Source organism: Protopterus annectens, chromosome 2.part1 (assembly GCF_019279795.1).
Source record: "Protopterus annectens isolate FY-2018-M chromosome 2.part1, PAN1.0, whole genome shotgun sequence".
NCBI lineage: Eukaryota > Metazoa > Chordata > Ceratodontiformes > Protopteridae > Protopterus > Protopterus annectens.
In genome coordinates this window covers 796,519,113-796,545,288 of record NC_056729.1, presented here as the reverse complement: position 1 = coordinate 796,545,288, position 26,176 = coordinate 796,519,113, and positions in this window count along the sequence as shown.

The window sequence follows — 26,176 nt, the reverse complement described above, 5'->3', positions numbered from 1 at the left end:
TTCAATCTCAGCCTTACCATGGTTTATGTACCCAAAGAATGGCGTACAGCGACAGTGGTCCACTCCACAAAGGTGGTGCCTCTACGGACCCTAGAAACTATCGCCTCATAAGCCTGACTAGCCTGGCCTGCAAAGCTATGGAAAAGATCATCATGGAACTCAAAAACAAAGACATTGGGGAACTACAGACACTGGATTCTACCCAATTCGGCTTTGTTAAAGGCAGATCCTGCCTCTTGAACCTGGTTGACTTCTTTGAATCAGTCACCAAGGCAATCGATGAAGAGAAGATAGTCCACACAGCCTACCTGGACCTCGCAAAAGCCTTCGACACAATACACCACTTGGGCATCATAGATAAGCTCTCCAGCTTAAATATAAACCCCTATGTCATAAGATGGGTTGCAAACTGGCTCAAGGACAGAACCCACATGGTCAGAATTGCTGGAGCCATGTCAGACTCAAAACCAGTTACAAGTGGCGTCCCACAAGGCTCAGTCCTGGGACCTCTCTTGTTCAGTATATATTTTTCTGAGGTTCAGGCTAACACGGGAGGACTGTGGCTGACCAAGTTTGCAGATGACTGCAAATTGGGCGCCATAATTGACTCTCCAGCTGACACAAGTACCCTCCAAAAGGGTCTCACTGAGACGGATAACTCATGCCAGAGCCATGGCCTAAAGCTAAACACCAAAAAGTGTATAGTTATACCCTTTGGCAAAAACAAAGTACCCACAAATTACCACATAGGTGGTAATCCATTAAGTACGGAAGAAGTAATTAGGGACCTGGGGACCCAAGTAGATAGTAATCTCTCCTTTGACAACCACATTGCTAAAGTGGTTAGAAAAACCTTCTATATAGCCCACCTTATCATGAAAGGATTCACATCTAGATCAAGGGAGGTCATAGTGCCCCTTTATTCATCCCTCATAAGGCCCATAATAGAATACAATGCCTCATTTGGGATGTACCTTACCCGACACCTGCAGCAACTAGAAAGACCCCAAACGTACCTCACAAAGAGGATAAAGGGACTCAAATAGATGCCATATGCTGCTTGGTTAAAGAAACTCCAGCTCTACTCAGTAGCATACCGCCTACATAGAGGCGATCTATGCCTGATGTACAAAGCCAAGTCAAACCAGGACTTAATGGACATGCTCCACTTCAGAAAATCCAAATCCCTTAGAGCTACGCGCTCGAGGGACTTGAACCTCAGCACAGAAATAAATAGGACATGCTGGAGGGACAGATTCATAACCCAGAGGCTCCCTTCACTCTGGAATAGAATCCTGGTCCATGTTAGACAGAGCCCCTCACTGTCTCTCTTCAAGAGGAATCTTAACGAGTGGATGGGAGATCATAGGTTTACACCGGGGATTACTTCTGTGTCACTACTAGACAGAGGCACAGTAAACTAACCTAAAACAAGGGCACAGTAAACTCAATTCAATGGGTGGCAATAGCCAAACACACTCTGGCAAGGCTTGTAAATGCCCTAGGGCAGATAGACTAGTATGAACCTATGAACCTATGAACCTATACTGTAAATAAGGGTTTCTCTTGCATCTTTTTTATTCTAAATAACATAGAAATGCATAGTTACTTTTTATTAGAAAGATTTGGTCTTGTAAAACTCTGCATATTATTTTATATATGTAGACTTGTTATTAAACTGAAATAAAATAAAAATAAAATTCTAGAGTTACCTATGACTAAAAAGAAAATGAAAAATTTTAGAAGAGTGGTGGGACTGATTCTGAGAAGAAAATACCTTGTAAATTTAGCTGTGAGAAATTACTCACTAAACAAAATTGTAGAATACAAGACTTCATGTCTCAGGCTAATAAAAATCATACTGCTTGATAAGATAAGGAAAGAAAATGTAGTAAGAAAATACTAGCTTTATCTAGGATTTTGGAAGTGTAAATAAAGTTGATAATGGCTTGAGGGTTAGCATAAAAGATAAGATCAAGGAGAAGAAAGGTGAATACTCCACAACAATTGAAGCAAGCCAGGAGTATAGTCAATCTGTGTGACAATTAATCCACAACAATGAGAAAATAATGACCTCTTCATTGAAAGAAGTAAGCACTTTCACGTCTCTCTGGACGCTTCATCAGACTTAAGATAACAACAGCATTCAAAGTCACTTAAATACCACACTACTCACTTAATAAACCAATGAAACATCTCATATCAGACACCTGATAAAATAACGTTACATCCTTAAAGATATATAGCTAATATGTGATTAAAAAACATTCATAAAAACCTTCACATATGTCACTCTAGAATAAATGACAGTTATGATAGAAAATAAAATAACAACAGTAAATAACACTTATAAACATGCATACAAAGACAAAAACATTACAAAAATTATATTTTTTAAAACCCCAAGATAACTATGCCATCAAATATTGAATGGCATTAGTGTCTCAAAGGTTTATCCAGAAGAAATGGTTTCAGTGTGAACCTGTCATTCAAATCATGTCCTTTGTCCGCAGATAGCCTGATCATCCATCTGGCTTCCTCCTTTTCAGTATAATTATCAATGTTCCCTAACCTTTCTGAGGTGTATATAAATTCTAGAACCATGAACCTAAAAGTATGTGCCGTGTCATTCTGTAGGACATGTTTGGTTAGGGCATTACACTCATTCTCTCTATTGATAGCATATAGGTGTTCCCTAGTCCATTCCCTCAATGTCCTGTAAGTTTTGCCAACATAAAAACATTGGCATTTATTACAGAGAGCCAGGGAAAACTATGTTCCTTGATTTACAGTCAGCGTAATGGTCGAACTTATACTTAACACCTGTATCAGGATGTTCAACGACAGTGGTGTTCATAATGAACCCAGGTTGGTTACAGCTACGGCATGCATATGTTCCCTTCCTGGATGAGGTTAGCCTATTAGTTTCTCTCTTCTCATAACAGAGCAATCTTTTTAATGAGTAGGTGTTTCTATAGCTGAAACTGGAGTTCATCCCTACCAAACATTTTATATTTTCATCTAACTGTAAAATCCCCCAATGTTTCTTAATAACTTCTACTATAGCATTATTGTTATTCGTGTAAGGAATAACTATTCTTCTCTTCCCTTGTCTATTCTTTCTACTTTCTATCCTTGTTTCATTACTTCTCCTAATATATGGTAGACCTGCCTGGTCTCGTTCTATTCCCTGTATCGCTCTACGATCTTTGCTGTGATAGCCTCTGTCTATAAATTCTTGTTCCATCCCTTCTATTGTATCAAAATATACAGAATCATTACTTGTTAAGCGTGAGTATCGCATAGCTTGATTCTTAACTATATTCCTATGGATGTGTGGTGGATGCATACTATCTCTGTGTAGGATAGCATTCCTCCTGCATGGTTTCCTATGAACCTGTGGGGTTATCATCCCCTTTTCTTTCACTAATAAGACATCCAGGAGTTCTAGTTTATTTTGAGATTTCTCACTGATTAGTGTCAAAAATGTTGTTGTACCATTGATGTATGTGATGAATTCTTCCAAATCATTTAACTCACCCCCCATATCAAAAAAACATCATCCACAAACCTCTTATAATACTTGATATATTTGGAGTATATCATATGTTCTAAAATGTATGTAGACTCCCAATATGCCAGCACTAGGTTGGCATACGTGTTGGCACATGATGTGCCCATTGCTACTCCTGTTCTTTGATGGTAATAGTTCCCATCAAAGGTAAATACATTATATGTATGGATTAACTCCATCAACATTGTAATCTTCATGACTTGACAGCTAGTCAACCCTTTTTGTATTAAATATAATCTCAAAAAATCTATACCTACATCATTCGGTATACTAGTAAACAGTGATTTTACATCCAGCGTTATAATCCAGGTCATTTAATCTCTTATCAAAGTTATATGGTGCCAGAGTCTCCAAAAACTGTTGTGTATCACGTAGAATAGAGGCTGTAGAGTCTTCTATAGGTCTCAGTTGTTTTTCCAAAATAATTGACATACTCTCTGTTAACCACCCTTTTCCAGACACTATAGGTCTTAATGGAGGTTTATTTAGTGATTTGTGTATTTTCGGGAGACCTCTAAACATTGGTACTAAAGGTTTCTCAGTCAGAAAATATCTATACAGACTGTCATCACTAATGTTACACATCAACATGTTATAAACATCTGCATATACAGTTTTAATGATTTTATCAAAGTCTGACATTGAAAGCTTCTTATATGTAATAATATCTGATAACATTTCAGTAACAGTGTCATTGTAATAACTACTGTCCAACAGCACTGTAGCACCCCCTTTATCTGCTGGTCTCACAACTATATCAGTGTTGTTCTGTAGGGTATTCAATGCCAGCTTCTCATCCTTAGTTAGATTAAAAAATCTAGGTTTCAGCTTATTGGTATTATTATGAAACAGTGCAACTAAATCATTGGTACATGTTTTCTCAAAGCTGTCTAACAACGGGTGTAAACTAAGTACATACATGGAGGGTTTTCTAAAACTGAAGAAATCATCTTCATTTACTATGCTGTTGCTATATTGCATGCTCAGTGCTACATTCCTGGTAAAACATCTAACATCTACAACTAAATCACTCACATCTGTGCTCTGTGAAGGAATAAAAGATAGCCCCTTATTCACAACGGATTTTTCACACTCAGTCAATACATACTGTGAAAGGTTGACAATTAAGTCCTTTGCGTGGGTCTCAATGTCTTCCTTTGGGATTCAAACTGCTCTTCCAATGTTTTCCTCTTCCTGCCCTTGTATTGTGGGCTCCATGTCTGCTGACCAGTTGCTCGAAAAGGCAGTGGAAAAAGGAGACCAGTTGCTTCAGTCTCCCCTTGTATAGAGCTTAATTCACAGCCTGCGGTATTTTCCTGCGTACTACTTGCCCATTCTGTGCTGCTGAAGTATGTAATACATGGGCTGAGACTGTAGAAGATCGCGCTTCAATTCCCGGTTCTTTTTCAGCTGTTACAGGTGGAACTGACGTGAACACCTATATGCTATCAATAGAGAGAATGAGTGTAATGCCCTAGCCAAACATGTCCTATAGAATGACTCGACACATACTTATTTAAAAAGATTGCTCTGTTATGAGAAGAGAGAAACTAATAGGCTAACCTCATCCAGAAAGGGAACGTATGCATGCCGTAGCTGTAACCAATGTGGGTTCATTATGAACACCACTGTCTTTTTACATCCTGATACAGGTGTTAAGTATAAGTTCAACCATTAAGCTGACTGTAAATCTAGGAACGTAGTTTACCTGGCTCTCTGTAATAAATGCCAATGTTTTTATGTTGGCAAAACCAATAGGACATTGAGGGAATAGATTAGGGAACACCTATATGCTATCAATAGAGAGAATGAGTGTAATGCCCTAACCAAACATGTCCTACAGAATGACACGACACATACTTTTAGGTTCATGGTTCTAGAATTTATATACACCACAGAAAGGTTAGGGAACATTGGTAATTATACTGAAAAGGAGGAAGCCAGATGGATGATCAGGCTATCTGGGGACAAAGGACATGGTTTGATCGACAGGTTCACACTGAAACCATTTCTTCTGGATAAAACTTTGAGACACTAATGCCATTCAATATTTGATGGCATAGTTATCTTGGGGTTTTAAAATATAACTTTTGTGATGTTTTTGTCTTTGTATGCATGTTTATATGTGTTATTTACTGTTGTTATTTTATTTTCTATCATAACTGTCATTTATTCTAGAGTGACAGATGTGAAGGTTTTATGAATGTTTTTAAATCACATATTAGCTATATATCTTTAAGGATGTAACATTATTTTATCAGGTGTCTGATATGAGATGTTTCATTGGTTTATTAAGTGAGTAGTGTGGTATTTAAGTGACTTTGAATGCTGTTGTTATCTTACATCTGATGAAGCGTCCAGAGAGACATGAAAGCGCTTACTTCTTTCAATAAAGAGGTCATTATTTTCTCATTTTTGTGGATTAATTGTCACACAGATTGACTATCCTCCTGGCTTGCTTCGATTGTCATGGAGTATTCATCTTTCTTCTCCTTGGTTTTGCAACATTATTTGTTAGGTGATACCTTACCCTGAGGTGTGTTTTTGGATATTTACTAATAATAGTATGATGCTTATCTCATTGACACAAGGTACAGTGTTTAATTCCAACTCTTGAAGGCAAATTGGATTAGATTAAAATGGCCTAAAAGAGGAGATAGCCTAGTACTTACCTATGTTTTACGGTTGGCAAAATGGTTACGGTGTTTACCTCCCAAACAAGATCTACACAGTTTTGTTTCTTACCAGTGGAAATTGGTTAGGTTTCATAGCTTCATAGGTAAATACTGGGCTATCAGTCTGCAGACCATTACAAGCCTAGCCAATAAAGTTCAGAATCAAAAAATTGCAACTTGTATCTGAGATTAAGATGTTAGCCATTATGCGAACCCTTCCCTCTTAGGGGCCTTATGAATGGACATGATTTCATATTCAGTTTATAGAAAAATATCAGTAAACAAAAATTTGGATGCCCATTATTTCATCAGTGCTCAGCATTCTCTAAGGTTTCCTAAAGTCATAAAAATAGCACTTAAGAGTAAACTACTCAGTCCTGTAAGTGAACTTCATTACTGTTGATTTTATCCACACCTGTTTCCTTTTAGTCATTACCCAAAGCTATTGACTGCAGGTGAGGATGGTGATGAAGACTGTGTGGCGTATTTAAAGCTACATCCTTGTGCTCAGCTTCTGCTTCACCACCATGGCCAGTATAATAGCTATAGTACTGCTGCCATGGATCATCTCCTTGCACCTTTACTGATCAAATCTACAATTACTGTTTATCAGAACCAGAAGATATTTAAGTACCTCCATTTGCTGTAGTGACCTTTAGAGCACAATCCACTATTTTTTAAGAAAGATTTATTGTCTCTGATTTGGAGGTACCAGTTTTTATCTCAGTCTCTTTACACCAGGAGTGAAATACTTCAGCATGCAGCCAAAACAAGCTCTGCAAACAAACCAAACTAAGAACACTTCAAAGACAAACATGCAGGGAGATTTGAATGTATTTAACTTAATACCAAGAATTCACACATAGTTCTTGCATAGAAAACTATTAACAAATTAAATAACATCTAAACATTTCTGAACAGAAAAACAAACTCTTACATACTGTATTTCTAATCTATTACAAAGTAAACAAATTCATCTTTGCACATTCTATATGCAAAATCCATACATGTACCACAACACTAAAGCTATCCGAAACTAACCCTTACTGTAACCCTAACCCACAAACACTTACACAGGCACGCCTCACTGCTAACACCAACAAACTTACCCCTGCCTCCAAAAGGAAATCTAAAGAAAGTGAAGTGTCAATAAAATGAACTGGCAATATTTCGATAATACAACAGTTAAAGCCATCAAGATAATGAACTATATAAAGCTAATGAACAGCAACCATGTATATATGTACATATGTATGTGTATGTGTACATATCCACACACACACACACATATATTTATATATATATATATATATATATATATATATATATATATATATACACATATACACACACACACACACACACACACACACACACACACACACACACACACACACACACACACACACACACACACACGTATGAGTCTACTTCCGAAGATTGACAAACCAAAAGACTTAATCCCAAAAGACTGAAAACTCAAAGTACTGAAAACATTTTTAATGCAGGGGGCAAGCCCCAAAGCACCCCTCATGTGGTGGGCTGCACATCCCCTGTTAATTATATATACCAACTCCAAGATCACACAACAATGGAGAAGGGGCAAAATCTATCCTTCAGTATTTTGAGTTTTCAGTATTTTTGGATTCAGTCTTTTGCTTTTTCAGTCTTCTGAAGTAGACCCATATATAGCTATATATATATATATATATATATATATATATATATATATATATATATATATATATATATATACACAAGTGTCTCATCAAACAGTATATGTTCATTATTGACAGCCAAATTCATGAATACCCACAATAAGTGTGCACTAAGTGTACACATTCTGTATTCAAGAACACCCCTACCGCATTTTTATGCAGTTTATTCACTCATAAAGTTTGCACTAAGTGTAGACATAGTCTACACTTTGTGTTAATCTTTTTGAATACTCCTCGAGATTTACAACTGCAAGAAAATCAGTAGGAAAACTAAAATTAGGAGTAAGAATGTGGGAGATAAGCTTGCACTGTCTATTCACTCAGAATGGTGTCCACTTAGTGTACATGGGTGTTTATGAATCTGGCCTTGAATCTAAAATAATCAAAAGCAACCTCCCCCCCCCCATCACCATACCTGCTAATAATTATATATACAGCTCTGAGATGGCACAGCAACAGGGAATGACAAATGCCATTATCAGGAGAGGAGAGAATAGGAACAAAAGCAGTTAACAAATTAAATAGCATCTAAAAATTGCTGAATAAAATAATTAGGTGTGACTCTATATGTATTTAGAAGGATTTTAAGGACAGGTTATGTTGAAGAGTAAGTAGAATGGTGATACATAGATGGAACAGAGACAGACACTGGAAGAGTTGTTGGACTTTGATGTCAGTAATAAGTATTTGCCAGTGAAGAATAAAGATGTAGAAGGAGTGAATGGTTGGATGAGATTACTGAGGGTTGGACAGTTCTGAGATTTATTAATGAGTTTATGGATGGTGAGAAGTTGAAAGTACATGGGGTAGTCAGTGTGTTCAGATCAGTGTATTTCTTTGAGTACTAGTCAGTTTTGCATTCTGTGGGGAAGGTTGGCATCAAATGTAACTACTTTGTTGTAGCACTGTTCCAGCTTATGCAGCTGAGTCGTATTTAAGTTGGTAAACGGGTGCAGAGTAGAGGACTTTGGGCAAGAGGAAAGAATATGCAGTGAGTTTCTGTGCAGAAATGTTAGAGAATTTGTGATTTAATTGAGGGAACTTATCAAGAAAGGCTATTTCAAAAGGGTATGAGCCTATGTAAAAGAATATATTAAAAGCATTTGCTGGGCTAGGGTTAAACCAAAAGTATTTGTTTTGGCTTGTAAGAATCTGCATTTATTTTTATTTGTATATTATAGACTGCATTTTCTTATAAGACTGGTGGTCTCAGCTTCGTTAATCTTTCAGATTGATGAATTATTGCTGGCATTTGGAACAAGTCATTAATATCATTGTCCTGATACTAAATTTATCACTGCCAATGTTCGCAAAAATAAAGAGGGAGATGAAGAGTCTGAGAGAGAGAGAGAGAGAGAGAAAGAACAAAAGAGAGAGAGTAAGGCACAGAAAGAGAAACATTCATGCGGCATGTAGTGGGATTTTTTCTTTTTTTTTTTCTGACTGGATCTGTGTGTGAATCCATGTGCCAAGATGACCACCGTGTAGTAGGTACTACAGACTACAATGGCTGCAGCTAAATGGATTTTTATGGTAGCTTAACTGATGACCACGTCAAGGAAAGTCAGTGTTTAAACAGCTTATTGTTGATGAGGACCTGACAGAGTAACTTTCTACTGTGAATCTGTATGCCCACCAGGAGGAACTGGATCGTGATGGCTGTGCTGAGATTGTACCAGGCCAGCTCACTGGAGAAATATTGAGTGCCTTCATGGAAATGTAGGAAACTGATTAACAGAATTATGATAAAGTGATAAAGGCAATAATTGTCAGAAGTGGTGTTACCTTTTTTGGACAACATTTTACTTATAGTATATTGTTATCTGTAGTAATCTATATGATATATTTTTATATAAATCATGTTTAATACAATTTATTTCATGATCACAAAAATTAACTGCAAGTAGTGCAGTGTGTAGAGCACATCTATCAAAGCCAAAACACTTAGCTTTGCTTCTTAATTCAGTCTTCCAGAGGTGTGTTATCTTGACAAACTTACCTGCAATTGACCTCTGTTCTGTAACACAGAGTTACTGTCATCATACATCTCGACTACTATGATTTTTTTTTCCTTTTTTTTTGTCACAAATTTAGGATTGCTTCTACAAAGTTTATGATGCTCTTCATAATATTAGACCTATTTAAGGGAACATATATTATTAACTAACTAAATAAAGCCTACACAAAGATTCTGTAGCATTTATTATTTGAACACAACCCTAGTACCTGAAAATCTGCTAATAGGAAAAGTAACAACATTCTCCTCTTTCTGTGTTATGCTTTCTCTGCAATGACTATAAAGGCCATTTGTATGATTTTTAATACTCAGAGGATGATCTGTATGATTGTGGGGAATATTTTCCCCACACAGAGTGACCGCTTTTCCTACTAGCCAGTCCAAATCCATCAATCTAGTCTTTTCAGATTTTATTTCAGTCACTTGACATGGTATTATCCCTTTAATATGCATTTCTTTAGTATAAAAAATGCCACCCCAAATGCCTTCCTAACCATTATAGAGTTGAAGTCTTTATGTTTTCCACTTGCTAAGCTCATCATTAACAACCGATGTTCAATATGGTAGTTGCTGGCTGCTATTATATTGCACTGCTTCTTCAGATATTCAAATGTAATTTATTTCACTAATTTTAGTTCTGTCACTGACCTCCTAATTTGCCATTTAGGAAATTTTCTCTTGTTTTCCACTAAATGGGGGAGGGAAAAGTAGTAAAATTGCATTGCCATAGCACATCATGCTGTCTTTCACAGCTAACCTTGGAATTTATACAGCTGTTGAACAGTTTTATTCTTCCATTTGAATTTAGTTGATGCAAGGAATCCTCCCTATTTTAGGACAAAAGATGCATTTTTTGGATACTGAATACTCTGATACTAATCTTATCTCCACAGTATTTAAGAAATTCAAGTTATTGGTGTGCAAAATAAAGTTCATATCTCAGACTTCATTTTGACAGAATACATTTTTCTTAGCAGATATTCAATAGTTTAATAAAACATGAAGGTCCTGTGTCACTATGCAAGTGAACATTTCTAATCAAGAAGACTAGTCTGTGATTTATATGGCTTTAATTTAATAATAAAACACAGTAGATAAATACTCCAAGGAGTAAATGTCTCGTTGTAAAGCACAAAAAATAAAATAAAAACTGTAATATAAACAACTGAGCAAACATTGACACTCCACTCGGGAACATAAAAACATATTTACTCCAGGTTTAAAAACAAGGTAAGCACTTTCATCAAATGCTTCTTTAGACCATATGAAAAAACCTGCCCCATTCTCACAGTTTAAATACATTCTGACAACTTTAAACAGTTTTTATTTTAATTTAATAATGTTCATTATATTTTTACTGTTTTGTACATATTTATGGGTTTCTGTTTTACTTTTTTAGTATATTTTCTAAAGATTTACAAAAATATAGCAACATCATGACATTTAAACACCAATATAAAAGAAAAATTGCAGCAAAACAAAACTTAGTTACTACATCTGCTCCTATGACATTAACTATATAGACTATCTCCGGGATTCATAAAGCTCGGCGCAAGGCCGGCTTTAGGCTTGCGCTGACTGTACAGTGTGAAGATGGCGCAGTAGTGCCAAATGCATATTAATGAAGGTGCGCTGCCATCACAGCCACGTGCATAGGAAAGGAGCGTGAGTGCATAGGGCATGTCGAAGTGCCGCATAGAGGCGTGGAAATGTCAGCTGTCGATGTGCAACCTAAAATGCTTGCATATAACAATTTGCAAGCAATAGTAATCACATCTGTCAGTGTCCATGCATACTGAAATGTATGCAAAGCATGCAAGACAGTTCCTGCGAACACAAAATGAAGAAGCAAACACAAATGCACGGTAGGGAATAATGGGTCCCTATCCCGCGAACAAATTACATTGAAAACCGTGTGCCCGTAATCCGACGCAGTGTAGATAGTTATACCAAGTGGAAGTGAAACGCATCATATGTTAGCGTGCCGCCAATAGGTACGTCCAGCCCAATGGTCAGGGTCACCAGCTGACCCATATTGTGAGGGATGGTACACAGCTGGGCAGATGTGTCCATAACAAAAAACACGATAAATGTACATGTCTAGCGACCGTATGACCGAATTATATCCCACAATGCATGTAATAGTCACATACAATAGGTATGTCGATATTTCACATACCAAATGTGACAGGAAATAGAATAAGCATGTAAACGAGACAGAAGGAGCATATAAACTGCTACAACAATAAGGCAACATGTAGGCTGAAAGGAACAGTATTATCTGTACCGTTGACTGTGGGTACGTGTTGTCCAGTACATTCGGATATGTGTCCGGAATATATCCCATCCTGGACATAGGAAAAGGTGGCATCCTACCAATGATTAGAACAGTCGGCCAAAATCCGCACATCAGCGGTCCAAGCCGAACTTGTCAGGATGTGTCACAGTTGAACGGGTATTACCCGGGTATGCCAACCATGTCATGAAAGTTAAGTATGGGCGTGTACCTATGTGCGCGAGGTATAGCATGTGGAAAGTCAAACATGGCAGGGTAGTCCTCACAACCATACAGGTACCTGACATATGTAGGGTATGCAATGTGTTACCTTGACCGTGTCATGGGCCATCAACCAAAGCAGTGATGGACGGAGTGTCAGGAATATGTGTGTGGGGGGGTGGGTAATGGTATAATCCTCCTGTGTCGTATGCAGAATAGGTGAACCGGAGGTGTATGAGGCAGCACCAGGTGAAGTAGAAAGAAACACAAAAACATGTATACGCATCTGCAATACAACCAGACAGGCCATATTGTAGAACACAATCCCACAAACATATGAATATTAAAATGTGCGATACAAATGTATAGACATGTCACCGGCACATATCCACAGATTGGTCCTGATGGAACTGGCCATATCAAATGCAACACACGTGGATGCATAATGGACTACCCAGCATCCCCTCCACAGCACACAACCCGCTCCCATACCTGAACGTCCACCAAATCCAGCCATACTTGGCCTACTGGTTTGGTGCAGCCACATCTACACATAGTGACCACTACGCATATGTAGTAGGTAGTGTCACCCTAGGCAGTTTCAGGATTGCAAACTATGTATCCCTTGCATGTAAAATCCCCAGCACATTTTCATAACGCCAGAAAAATGTTCGGTATTTGTCTTGTTTTGGTCTTGTTCAATTTTTGGGATATCCCTCATGGGATAAGTAACCTGTGTAAACATTAGAATGGGTATGAAGACATGAAGTCCAGTCCTGTAGATATCTGGACACAAGTTGGAATGTGCAGTAGTGGTGCACGAGACTGTCCAGCCCTAGATGGTCATGCAGAACCTACTACCCAGGATCAAACACCTACCCGTGATGCACGTGTCCCGACACGAATAAGCGAAAGAATATATTGCACACATTCGCATAATGGCACATGGTATAAGGTTGATGAAGACACTGACATAAACAGGATACCCCCTGATCTACTGTGTGAGGGACAATTAATGTGGGTGTAGGTGTGACCTGACCAACAATGATACAATGCCAAATGTCCTGTGATTGTAGGAAATAACTATGTACCATACTGCATGTAGCAGTTGTCTAAAGCTGTCATGTCAGGATAGAATAAACTTAATTCATAGAATAAACAGGCAAACAACAAAAGTGCCAAAGGTATAAGGCTCACAGCTAGGAAACAAATGAATGTTCTAAACCTGCACTGACCATGGCTATGTGTTGGCCCAAACAATCTGGTGTCCGTAGTAGGGTTACCATCTGTCCCGCTTTGCGAGGGACAGTCGCTCTTTGGACAGTTGTGTCCTGACAAAATACATTACAAATGGCAGATGTCCTGGGATTGTAGGACATAATTATGTCCCATATGTTATGTAATAGTTGCAGAAAATAATTATTTCAGTATCTAAAATACCTAAATGTTACAAGAAACAAAATAATCAACTAAACCGCTACAACAATAGGCTTTTATGTAGGCAAATAAGTAAAGTTTTATCCTTTGTACTGACCGTGTGTATGTGTCGGCTTGTAAAATCTGATGTGTGTTCCGAAAATGTCCTAACTTCGCCATTTGAAAAGGTGGCAACCCTATTCCCCAGAATACATCCCAACCTGTACATATGACAATGTCAATGCTACTAATGGTCAGAGCATTCACACAATAACTGGCCAGCCTCTTAACCACTCACAAAGCCAGTGACCTTTGGGGGAAAGTTGTTGAATGAGAATGACTACTTACAACAATGAAGAGTAATAGACGCATTTAACTGCAGAAAATTAGTAGTATTACGAATCTGTCAACACGTTCCAAGTTAATAGTACTAATATGGTAGAAGTGTCCGTGATTGTCCCTGAGTTGTCATAGCCTTGTCCCTGTCACTGTAGAAATGAGTCCCCGAGTATCACAGAGGTCTGTACACATAAGCACACCAACTGTCACATCTGTTGATAGGACTATTGCATACCTGTAGTGAATTTATAACAGATGTCCAGAATAATATTCATTGTATCTATAAATGAATGAAATAGTCAAATGGGAAGGGAAACACGTGGAAACCACCCCCCCAACCTGCATTATGTAGTGGAACCACTCCCCGCACTAAATTTTGTAGCGCCGACCCAATAATGTCGCCAGAGATGCCCAAACACCTGCGACTGTAAACACAGATAGAATGTTAAAATCTGGACTAACTCTGTCTATGTGCTATGTTTGATCTTTGAACAGTGCCAGGGCAGTTCTAGTCACCAGTCGGCCGAGACTAAACCCGGACCAGCACATGAACACCCTGACAATAAAACATGCGTATGTGCGAGGACTATAAGCGTAGGAGTTCTGAATATCCTTGGAGTGAGTAGACTTGCAGCATGGGTCCAGAGCAGTAGGAAACAGGGAATTTCCTAATAGTAGTAGTGCGGTTTTCCCAGCAGGAGAATGGATGCCTGCTGTGTAAGGGAAGCGGTGAGGCATATGTCAGAGTAACTATGAACCATGGGTATACATATAAATGAGCCAGAACACCAATAGTGTAGTGGTTACAGCATCCACCCAACGTAAAGTCATTCCCGGTTCAAGTACGACTATAGCACATATTAATTGTGTAATGAATGCTTCTGTGTTGTAAAGCCAACATTTATACATGTAAAGGTGACCGCGTTTGCATGGGTCCGTTAACCGGATTCCATCAAAGTGGTACTTTCATAAGGAATAAGGCACATGTAATCCCAAAGAAGTGCCTGTAAACATATGTAACTTAGAATAAGTAGATGCAAGTGCACCTGCACGACTGTACGCAGCTATTAGCATAGCAAATGTATGTTGTCTTATACAGCGGTAACTTTTGTATATATAGATAGATAGATGTGTGTATAGATAAATATCCACAGACATAACAGAAATATGCAACTATATATCTACATATTTATCTATATATAGATATATATATATATATATATATTTATACACACACACACACACACATATATATATATATATATATATATATATATATACAGATATATATACACATACATATAAATATATATATATATATATATATATATATATATATATATATATATATAGATATATATATATAGATAGATAGATATGTAAGGAATGCTGAAAGATGAAAGCAAACATAAGGGTTGTGAAGGGAATCCAGAGCAAGTAAGGAATTTTGAAGTGCTCGCAGTGTATGTCACAAAAAGCTGCACAAGTGTGAGTAGAGCACCGCTCTTCACACCAGAGGCAGGGTTATACCAGTGGCCATAACATCGTTGAAGTGCTACATCAACATTGTAAACAGACAGAATGTAGTACATGTTGTGACCACCTACTCTTGTAACCCGCAAATCGTTTGTAATCCATAACACCAGGAAAGGCACGTATGTGCAAATATGAATGGATGGTGAGCCTGTGAATACACGAGGTGGTACAAAATGTGTGTAGGGCCCCAACGCTCATGAGATGGCAATGTGTAAAGGTGTGTTACGGCTGCGATATCAGGTGTATAATGGCTGTTATGCGTGGAAACTCAACAGGGGTGTGCAGGAGAAACTATGGATATGCGATTATGGACACAGGAGTGCTAGGGTATGTTGCATCAGGTGCAATGGAGCAGCCCGTGGAGGTCAGCTAGTATGTAGGTGCGATTCCCAGATAGAGCGTCATTTGCGTGGAGACATTGTCGGACGTTGTGCGTCAGGGCTGTCAGCCCGGCATGTAAAACCTATACGCCCCCCATGAGTGGAATGGAGTTCTGCTGTGACAACCCCAAACCGGGAAAAGCAGAAAGACACAACTACATGAAGACAACAATATGTTGATGTACAGTCACAGTAACACAAACACACATCCTATCAACAGTAATAATATGAATGTGCACAGAAACAAACACAGTAGCAGGAATAATAGGCTGCGCATATGAGTAATACGTCAAATGACACTCTATCACATCCCAGTTAGCAGCGGCACCCCAGACATGAAAAATGTGCGACATCTGTCCACTGTATAACGTGCAATATACTGAGCACAAGTTCACCGGAGTGAAATGTCAGTGTCATAATGACTAAGGCAATAGTATGCTGTTGAAGCAGAGATAAAACCCAATACGCATGTGTAAGTGTCCATGTCCGGGAAATGTATAGGTTAATGGACACACAGATGTATATATAGATAAAAACCATATTCATACGGATATGTATATATATGTATATGTGTATATATATATATATATATATATATATATATATATATATATATATATATATATATATATATATATATATATATATATACACACACACAAGGATATACTACGGCTATATATAAATAGATATATATACACAAACAACAGGTAGTGATATATACACATACACACAAAACAAAATATATATGTCAGTGTAGATATACACATGTACATAAATAGGTTACTTCACAGCAATTAGTGGTAACATATTTACAGTCTGGGCATATGTGACTGGGAGGTCCAATAAATAAATGTTGCACCCCTCACATCACCCAGCTAGGCCGGACAGACATACAGACAGGCAATACAGATCAATACACTGCCGCTGTCCAAAACACCGGTAGGAAAGTACCAGTGGGAGAGTTCTGCAAGGTCTACACTTTAAACATGTATAATGGTGTCCCTTGCGGGACCCCAAAAATTCAGGGTACGTGTGAATCTGCTGACATCAATATGAGCAGGATGTAGGTGTACATGTAACAGTAGGTTGTGCAAGTGTGATAATACATGGGTTGACAAAACATACAACATGTGTCCCGAGATGGGGAGAGTGGGCAATGTGTAGGGGTGTGCTCATACCCCAGCTGCGCTCGCAGTAAGTATTTGTCATGACTGCTGTAGAGGGGTACCAGGTAGGTGGACCATGGGTATGCATTAATGGGTTTAAGTGTGCAGGTGCTGGTTGGCAGAGATGTAGTAGGCCCGCCCAGTGGAAGTCATTAATATTCCTATGTGGGCATAGCATATGCCTACACCTCCCAAACCTGAAGAGCACATCTACCGAATAGTCTGTAAACCATCGGGGGAATACATAGAAACCAAATCAGTGTTGTGTACCCGATTAGCATGGACATCCATAGTTATGTATCAGAATGTAACAAAGTCCAACTAAACACTTCCAGAACTAGTGATATTAGGTGAACTGGTGGCGGAATACAGGTAATGACAGATGACAACATGTATGAGTCATAAACAGCATGTACCTCGACAAACATGAATGAATACATATGCTCTGTGACTGTGAATGTGTCTGGTTAATAGAACCAATCATCTAAATGTGTACCACAGGGTATTATGCATTGTCCCTGATGCAGTGTTCATTCACACCCATTGGTATGTGAGTTCTGCTACTGACGGAAAGTGCATAATTTGCTGACCACCTTAGGCAGATGATAGCATAATAGAAGAGGTTCAACACCCATACGCCTGCGAGGGACACACCCGTCTGGGCAGTTGTGCCCTGCAAAATGACAGTTATGGCACCTGGCCTGTGAGTTCGGGAATGGAGGATATATAGTGTGTGTAGTGGTATCAGACATCAATTTGTTGTATCAGTAACAGCTACATGTAATAGGAAACAGTATTATCAATTATAATGCTACATGAATAACCTTAACATATGCAAACCGTGGAAGTCGTCCATTTACTACTGGCTGTGGGTATGTGTTGCCTTGACACATGTGATAGCTCTACATATAGGGCCTATAGGGCCACCACCATTCTGAATGGCCAAAGTGGAACCTGCTCTGTAGAAATGTCAGATGTACTAGGGCAGAACATACCTACAGCCATGCATAGTACAGAAATATACATATCGGAACAACTCAAAGCGTAGTCTAGCAGCAGCAAAGTTGCTTATGCTACTACATATGACATATCAACATGTCAGGTATACAAGACCTGTAACAAGCAACCAGTACAGACACGTACAACATGACAATGTACCCTAATCAGGACAGTTGCAATGGCACTAGAGTATTGTCCATACCACTCAACTGTCCCTGAATGTCAGGTACGTCCTTGAGTTTGACTGAAAGTTTAACTCTGTCCCTCTTAATTCCTCCTAAAATAAGTGGCTGTTGAAGGAAAGGCAGTGAATTACACTTACTGACTAATGACAATAAGTAAGAGTTATAAACAACTGTTACTTCAGAATATGTGTATTAAGTCATATGCTCTGATTCTGTCAATGTTTCAAGTTAATAGCACTACTTTTGTAAAAGTGTCCCTGATTTTTCTTGACCTGTCCCTGATTCTGTAGAAATGAGTCCCCGATTGGTGGAGAGTTTTGGTTTTGTCACATGAGATATGTGTGATGAGGGACTGTCCCATGCAAAGTGGGAAAGGTGTCACTCCTACAGTCTCCCGTCATGTAATCTGCAAGGTGGACAACGTGCAGTAGGTATGCGTTAGCATGACTCGGCGGACAGCTGCGTTAACAAACACAAATCACATGTCAGCATTGCAGAGTATCAGTTCCCATGTATTAGGCAGATGGGAGCAGATCATATGAGGAACACGCATATAATATGATTACGTCACTGGACAGGCCGCCGAGTCCATACAGTCGAACGCCTGCCATCGCAAAATGGTTACACATACCCGATACTGTAGTCATGTAGTCCAAAGTAATAGCATCACAAGGGATTGCACACACCCAGCATGAGTGACAAATGTAAGCAGAAATGTCGGTGAGCAAGCGGCTGTAAGCGTGTTTGTCTACCAGTATGCCAGTAGTGCACTGTCAAAGAAATGTGGAGTCTAAACGTGTATAAGGTGCTGTGACCAGAGGTCAGCAGTGCTTAACACTGTGCAAACCCATGCACAACTGCTCCCACCTGCTGGAATGTGCCTTATCCAGTCTGTATCCAAAGGCGTCGGCCTGTCCGCAAACAAAGAACCGCCCTATACATGTGATGGTAGAAGTACCCTGTGCACATAGCTCATGTGAATTGACAATAGACCATGGCATATGTACAGACAATAGACCACACATACACCATACAGTGCAGACATCCAACAGTATAGCAATGTACTGGCAGATATGTCTGGACCACTGGTGTATGCATGCCTGGCCATCCTGTGTTTCAGTGTGTGAACATGCCCAGTATGACTGTTACGCATGTTGTCGACCGACATTACCATCATACCATCATGTGTGTGAGCATGCCAAGTATGGTCAACTGTATCACATGTCCAAATAGTTAGTACTGTGTTGCTGACCCCTCCATTCTACACAGACAGGTGTCATGCTGTGTCTGCAGGGTAGCTAATGGTCATGTGGCACTGACAGTTGCCACATGTCTGCATAGCATGGGGGGACATCCAACCACAACCACAGTCCTACACAGCACCGTGGGTGGCACACATGACTCTCACATGCGTAGGATTGACGGGGGGGGCACAGCCAACAGTTGTACACATCTGCCGCTACTGTAGTGGTATGCTGGGTACCCCATGTCAGTGTGTGGACCTACCTAAATTGCTGGTTGGTGGGATACAAGGGTATGTCAGTTCCTAGCTTTAATTACCAGCACAGTGGTGTAGGACGTCCTAGCTTACACAACCTACATCAAACTGCCTGGCCTGCTGTCGTCTGTGTGTGTCTTAGGGGGTTGGGGTCATTCATTTGACATATCCATAGGCCATCGTATATAATTTGTCTGTATTGGTCCACATCTGTCCAGCTGCATGGAATGTGTGTAGGCTGTATGGACACACATGATGGTTAGCCCATAATCTGCAGTGGGTTAGGACACCCTGTGTACTACAGGCTACCATTGTGACCCCCGTATGTGCTGCAGAGGTCATGGTGCTACTATGGATGTGTACTGTCTGCTGCCCTAACATTTGGCCACCACAGTCACTTGTATGCTCACATACATACCATAGCAATGGGTAACTACACATTCTAATACAACTGCCACTTGTTAGGTCAATAGACATACCCTGGTTGTGTTCCAGACTTGAGGACAGTGCTGGAGTGCTGCCTATGTTGGATGCACACAGTGCACCTCCTATACATGGCCGAGCACAGGTACTGTCATGTTTGGCATCCATTGTACTGTGTGCGGGTCAGAGAGGGGAAATCCGTGGGAACCTACTGTGTCAGTGCATATGCCTTGTGCTGCCTCTTTGCCAAGGGCAGGTCATACTGTGCACGGGCTGTCGCCGACTGTGCCCTGCTCAGGTAGTTCCTTCACCAAGTCACACTGTGCCTGTACAGGCCTTGGCAGTGGTGTTGGGCCATGTGGTCCTGCCCCATGCCGTTCCTGCTGCAACTGTTACTGCAGGATAAGATTGTGTAGCATAGCAAATACCATAACAACTTGCATGCATGTAGCTTGTGAATACTGCAGAGATCCAACGGATGTGTCCGGATACCAGAACTGTGAACTGAGCATCCCAAGCACATGCACAAGTATATGTCTTGCCTGTGCATCTGCCTCAGTATGGTGTGAGTGTTCAGGTGTGTGTGCATTGCTGATGGGTGTCATCAGCCACGACACCAGTGTTTACCCAGCATTCCCCACTAGGAGACTGTAGGGGATGTCCATATTGGCATTGGTGTGCTACAGCTGTGTCAGAAGCCATATATCGGACACATCATAGCTTCCAGGGCAGACAGCACACACATTCAATCTCATGCCCTGGCTATCACATATGGCCTAGCTGTTGGAGGGTATGGCCCTGCAGTGACTGTAGGCCCTACCCCGCTCACCGAGTGGTGCTACAATGTGTATGTGTGTGCAGGCTATAGCACCCAGTACCCCACGGTAGTCATTCATGTGGTTGAACAGATGCATATTGCTGGTCTACTAATCACATGTGTTGAGGACATGTACGTGCTCACTAGCATGTGTTGACATGGTGTCTGTGAACTGGTGCAATACTCTGGATGCAGATGCCTGTAAGATACCCATGATATCCCCAGTTGTGTTGTGTGAGGTACCTGTGGCTAGTACACCTAGACCAACACATACCATGGTATCCAGTGTGATGTGTTTCCCTCAACCTCTTTGATGTGTCAGGTGTGGCAGGCACAGGTCAACAAGCTGCTGTAGGAGGTCTCTGTCCACCCCATAGTGCTCCAACATCCCCAGCCCATGTAGCCCCTGGTAAGTCACCCTCAGTCTATAAAGTCTTATGTCAACCCAGTAAGGGTTGTTCGGCAGCATACACATCCTCACTGCCCCAGCCTCCTGCACATGTTGGTATATGTTGCCTGCTGCAGCCCGTGTCATTTGGTTGGACTGTGTTGTGAAATGTTGTGTCACGAAATGTCCCTGCATGTATACACCGGTGTTGTAGAGTGCGGACGAAACCTGTATGTATGCTGCTTGCTCGCATTAACTTACTGTTCATGTGCGGGCTGGCCATGTCATCTGCTGATTGTGCTGATCAACACCTGTTTGTGCAGCCTGTAGAGCCTGACTACCCCACCACTGCTGTCATCCCTCCCAATGTCACCAGGCAGGTATAGACACACCCCTAGCTTAGGTATGCTAAGGCAGGAGCACTCCCGAGGCACAGTTCTGCAATGTACATACAGTATGCCTGACCCCCCTCCCATGCTGTCAACTATATTTGAGACCTGCACCAGGCTGACTACACACAAACACTCCAGGGACCAGCAGCACACCCTGGTGATAAATGTGATACACTATAGTCAACCTCATCTGCATAGTATAGTCTTCTAATGAATAGTTATATGACCCATACCGAACCTCCAAATTAATAACCACTGCTCAGTGTCGCTCAGATCCATACACAACTGGCAACAGGTACCTTACTATCACCATATTCGATGTCCCATGGTCTTCCCAGCAACAAAATAACCGGTGTCTACACGACTACAACCCATGGCCCTGCACACTACAGACGATGTGCATTACCACCATGCCATGGCAAATATACATAGATCCCAGGTTATCACGTACAGATCATCCGGCACAAATATTCAATAGTGCTGATGTCCCCAGACATATATGTTCACATATATGTCCACCTCTACATATATCGGTTTCATATGAAACCATCGAAATAACATTACATCGACGATCAGAACATCGAGACTACTACATCGAAATCACAAACCAGCGAAAATGGAAATCGTCGAGTTTCACAACGCCGAAACTGAAGAAGAACTCCTGTTTATGTTTCATACTCACGTATATTAAATCAAAAGTTATCTGCAGCAAAGGTGCCTTTTTCATCATAGCAGTATCTGAAAATAATACGTCAACAGTAATAGTCTCTTAGAAACGTACAACAATAGTAGTGTAATAATGTTATTTAGGCATGGGATGAAAATTAACAGCTATGGAATCATTAAAACAATATGTATACGCCTGTTATTCCATCCAGGCGAATATATGCTGCTTCCAGAGATAGAGAAAGTAATAAAAAGATGTATTTAATAATTATGCCTTGCAGCATATTTACACATCCCTCTACAGTATAAGGTTGCACCTACAACTGTCAGCTATAAGCTGTCATGTTTATAATGCACTTTATGCATTATGTTACTATCTTTACTCATCGCAGGACTTAGTTCCGCTAGTAGCTGATAGGTGAACTGGTTTACATCACATCCTAATATAAATTAGGGTACATCACATTGTATGAGGACAGGAAAAGACATGCCCAATAAGTACGGTCCATCATACAATAATATTACGAAGAAAACTATCCAGTTTTAATTTGCTTGCGACGATGTCTAGCACTTGACATCCATGCTATTATCTATGATCAACGCCATATCATTGGCTGACTGTTTGTTTACACTGCATTTCTGTACTTGACAGCTACTATGCAGGACATACGATACGATGAAAAGGAGAGATATGTCTATTAAATAAAATCCAATGCACAATAAAGTTACGGCATAAGTTGCCTAGTTTTAATTTATTTGCAATATATCTTATGTATTTGATACCTATTTTATACTTCACAATAACATTATGTTATCGGGAGTTTGCGTTAGCCTGGTTACGCTACACTCTGCATTTGACAGCCATTAACATCAATATATCAATTCTTAGAACTAAATGGTCTATAATACTATTTATATTTTAAAAAACTATGTTTCAATGTATTGGTCAATCATGATCAGGAAGAACGTTTTGTAGTAATGATCGTGATTACTTATGTTTGTGTTCTAAAGCGCATTACTTTAGGTAGGATATGATAACATACCTACTCCAAATGGTGGTGAGCTATTACAGCCTGATGAATTAGTTAATTAATTAATTAATTATCAATTAAGATTATCCTTCCCGCCATTTTTAGTATAAATACATTCAGAGCCATGGCCTGAAGTTAAACGCCAAAAAATGTATAGTCATACCCTTCAGGAAAAACAAGGTAACCCCAAGCTACCATATAGGTGGCAATCCACTAAGCACAGAAGAGGTTATCAGGGACCTGGGGACCCAGGTTGACAGTGGCCTTTCTTTTGACACTCACGTTGCTAAAGTGGTTAGAAAGACCTTCTACATTGCCCACCTGATCATGAAGGGATTCACATCCAGATCTAGTGAGGTCATTGTTCCCCTGTACTCTTCACTTATCAGACCAATGATCGAGTACAATGCCCCATTCGGGATGTATCTCACCCGACATCTGCAGCAATTGGAGAGACCCCAAAAGTTCCTCACCAAAAGGATAAAGGGACTCCAAAATCTGTCATATGCTGCCAGATTGAAGAAACTCCAGCTCTATTCAGTCGCATACCGTCTGCTCAGAGGTGACATGTGCCTGACATACAAGGCCATGTCCAACCCATTAATGGACATGCTCCACCTCAAAAATCCAAATCCACCAAAACCACTAGAGCAAGCGACTTAAACCTTAGCACGGATATAAATAGGACGTGCTGGAGGGATAGATTTATCACTCAGAGACTCCTATGCTGTGGAATAAAATCCCGGTCCATGTGAGGCAGAGCACCTCGCTGACTCTGTTCAAGAGAAATCTAGACCTGTGGATGGGAGATCGAGGTTTACCCGAATCATCTCTGTGTCACTGCTGGACAGAGGCACAACAAACTAATGGGCACAGTATTTTTTCATATAAGGTGGCGTAAGCACAAAATTTGGGCTAGGCTTATAAATGCCTTAGGGCAGATAGCCTAGTATAAACCTATGAACCTATGAACCTATAAATAAGGGAGTGTTTTTGTATGTATTTTGTATCTGAAGAAGCGTAGGTGATCCTACGCGAAAGCGCTTATACTTTGTTCGTCCATGGAATAAACTTTGTCATTTTTTGCTACGGAGATTTCGCATGTGAATTATTTGAACTTTCAGTTTTGGGATCGTGGTTAGACCACCATTTGTTGTTACATTACTAACAATAGTAGTGTCTTAGAAACGTAAAGTTTTCCACTAAATATCCCACTAATGTTCCGTGGTACTCCAAACTAAAACGTGCATTTCCAAATTATAGAGAAATCCATCTATAATCAGTATATCTTTATTTCGCTGAGATGTCCCAACTGAGTACAACGTACCTATAGCACCAGGAGAATATGTGGAATATTCCGCCATTGTAGTTTCACGTTATGTTATTGATCAGAACACCTGTTAAATACGTCAACGAATCGGATATAGAATCCGTTCTTTATTTTCCTAACAGTGCAGTATGTACGAACTATATTTATAATTTGGATACTGAATGTTGTGCACTTTCCGTAAACTCGATGTTGTCTAACTTGACAATTTCCGTTTTCACTGGTTTGTGATTTCGATGTAGTAGTCTCGATGTTCTGATCATTGATGTAATGTTATTTCGATGGTTTCATATGAAACCCATATATCATATATATATTATTTATATACATATATACATGGACATATATATATATATATATATATATATATATATATATATATATATATATATATATATATGTATATACATACACACATATAGATGTACACACATATGTAGATATGGCATTTATATCACAACAGCGGACCACATGACAGCAATGCATTAGACAGAAATTAAAAAGAAAGAACATATGTCACCTGCATCATGTAGTGTTGTTACTATCAAGGCACATGTGTTATGTTGCGTCACACGGGTCAGACCTTATCAAGGGTAAGAGTAGGGCTGCTGACAGTTACTCACCAGACCTATTGGTGAATGTATGTGTTGACAACCCAGTTTCTTGGCAGAATATGCGGGCTGCAGACACTATATAGGTCAGCAACAAATCACACTGAACACATCCCGCAGCTAGCCACCCACAGATACCAACACATACGTTATAACTGCCAAACACACACCTACCATGCCTTGGAATTGAGCACCTACCTGTCTAGTCTACCACACAGCATTATGCAGTAACAGAACACGCTACCAAGTTCCAGCATCACCGCACTCCCACAGGCATACATCTAGGTGGATGACATCATCCACAAAGGCAAAGACGCCAATAGGGAATGTATGGGGAGTGAGCCATCTAAAAGCATTACTCTGTCGCCAGGCAGCTGGAAACACACACACACACACACACACACACACACACACACACACACACACACACGCACACACACACACACACACACTTGTCAGGGCTGGGAGTCGAACATACACCTAGCTACCTTATCACACTACAGCATTATGCAGTCACA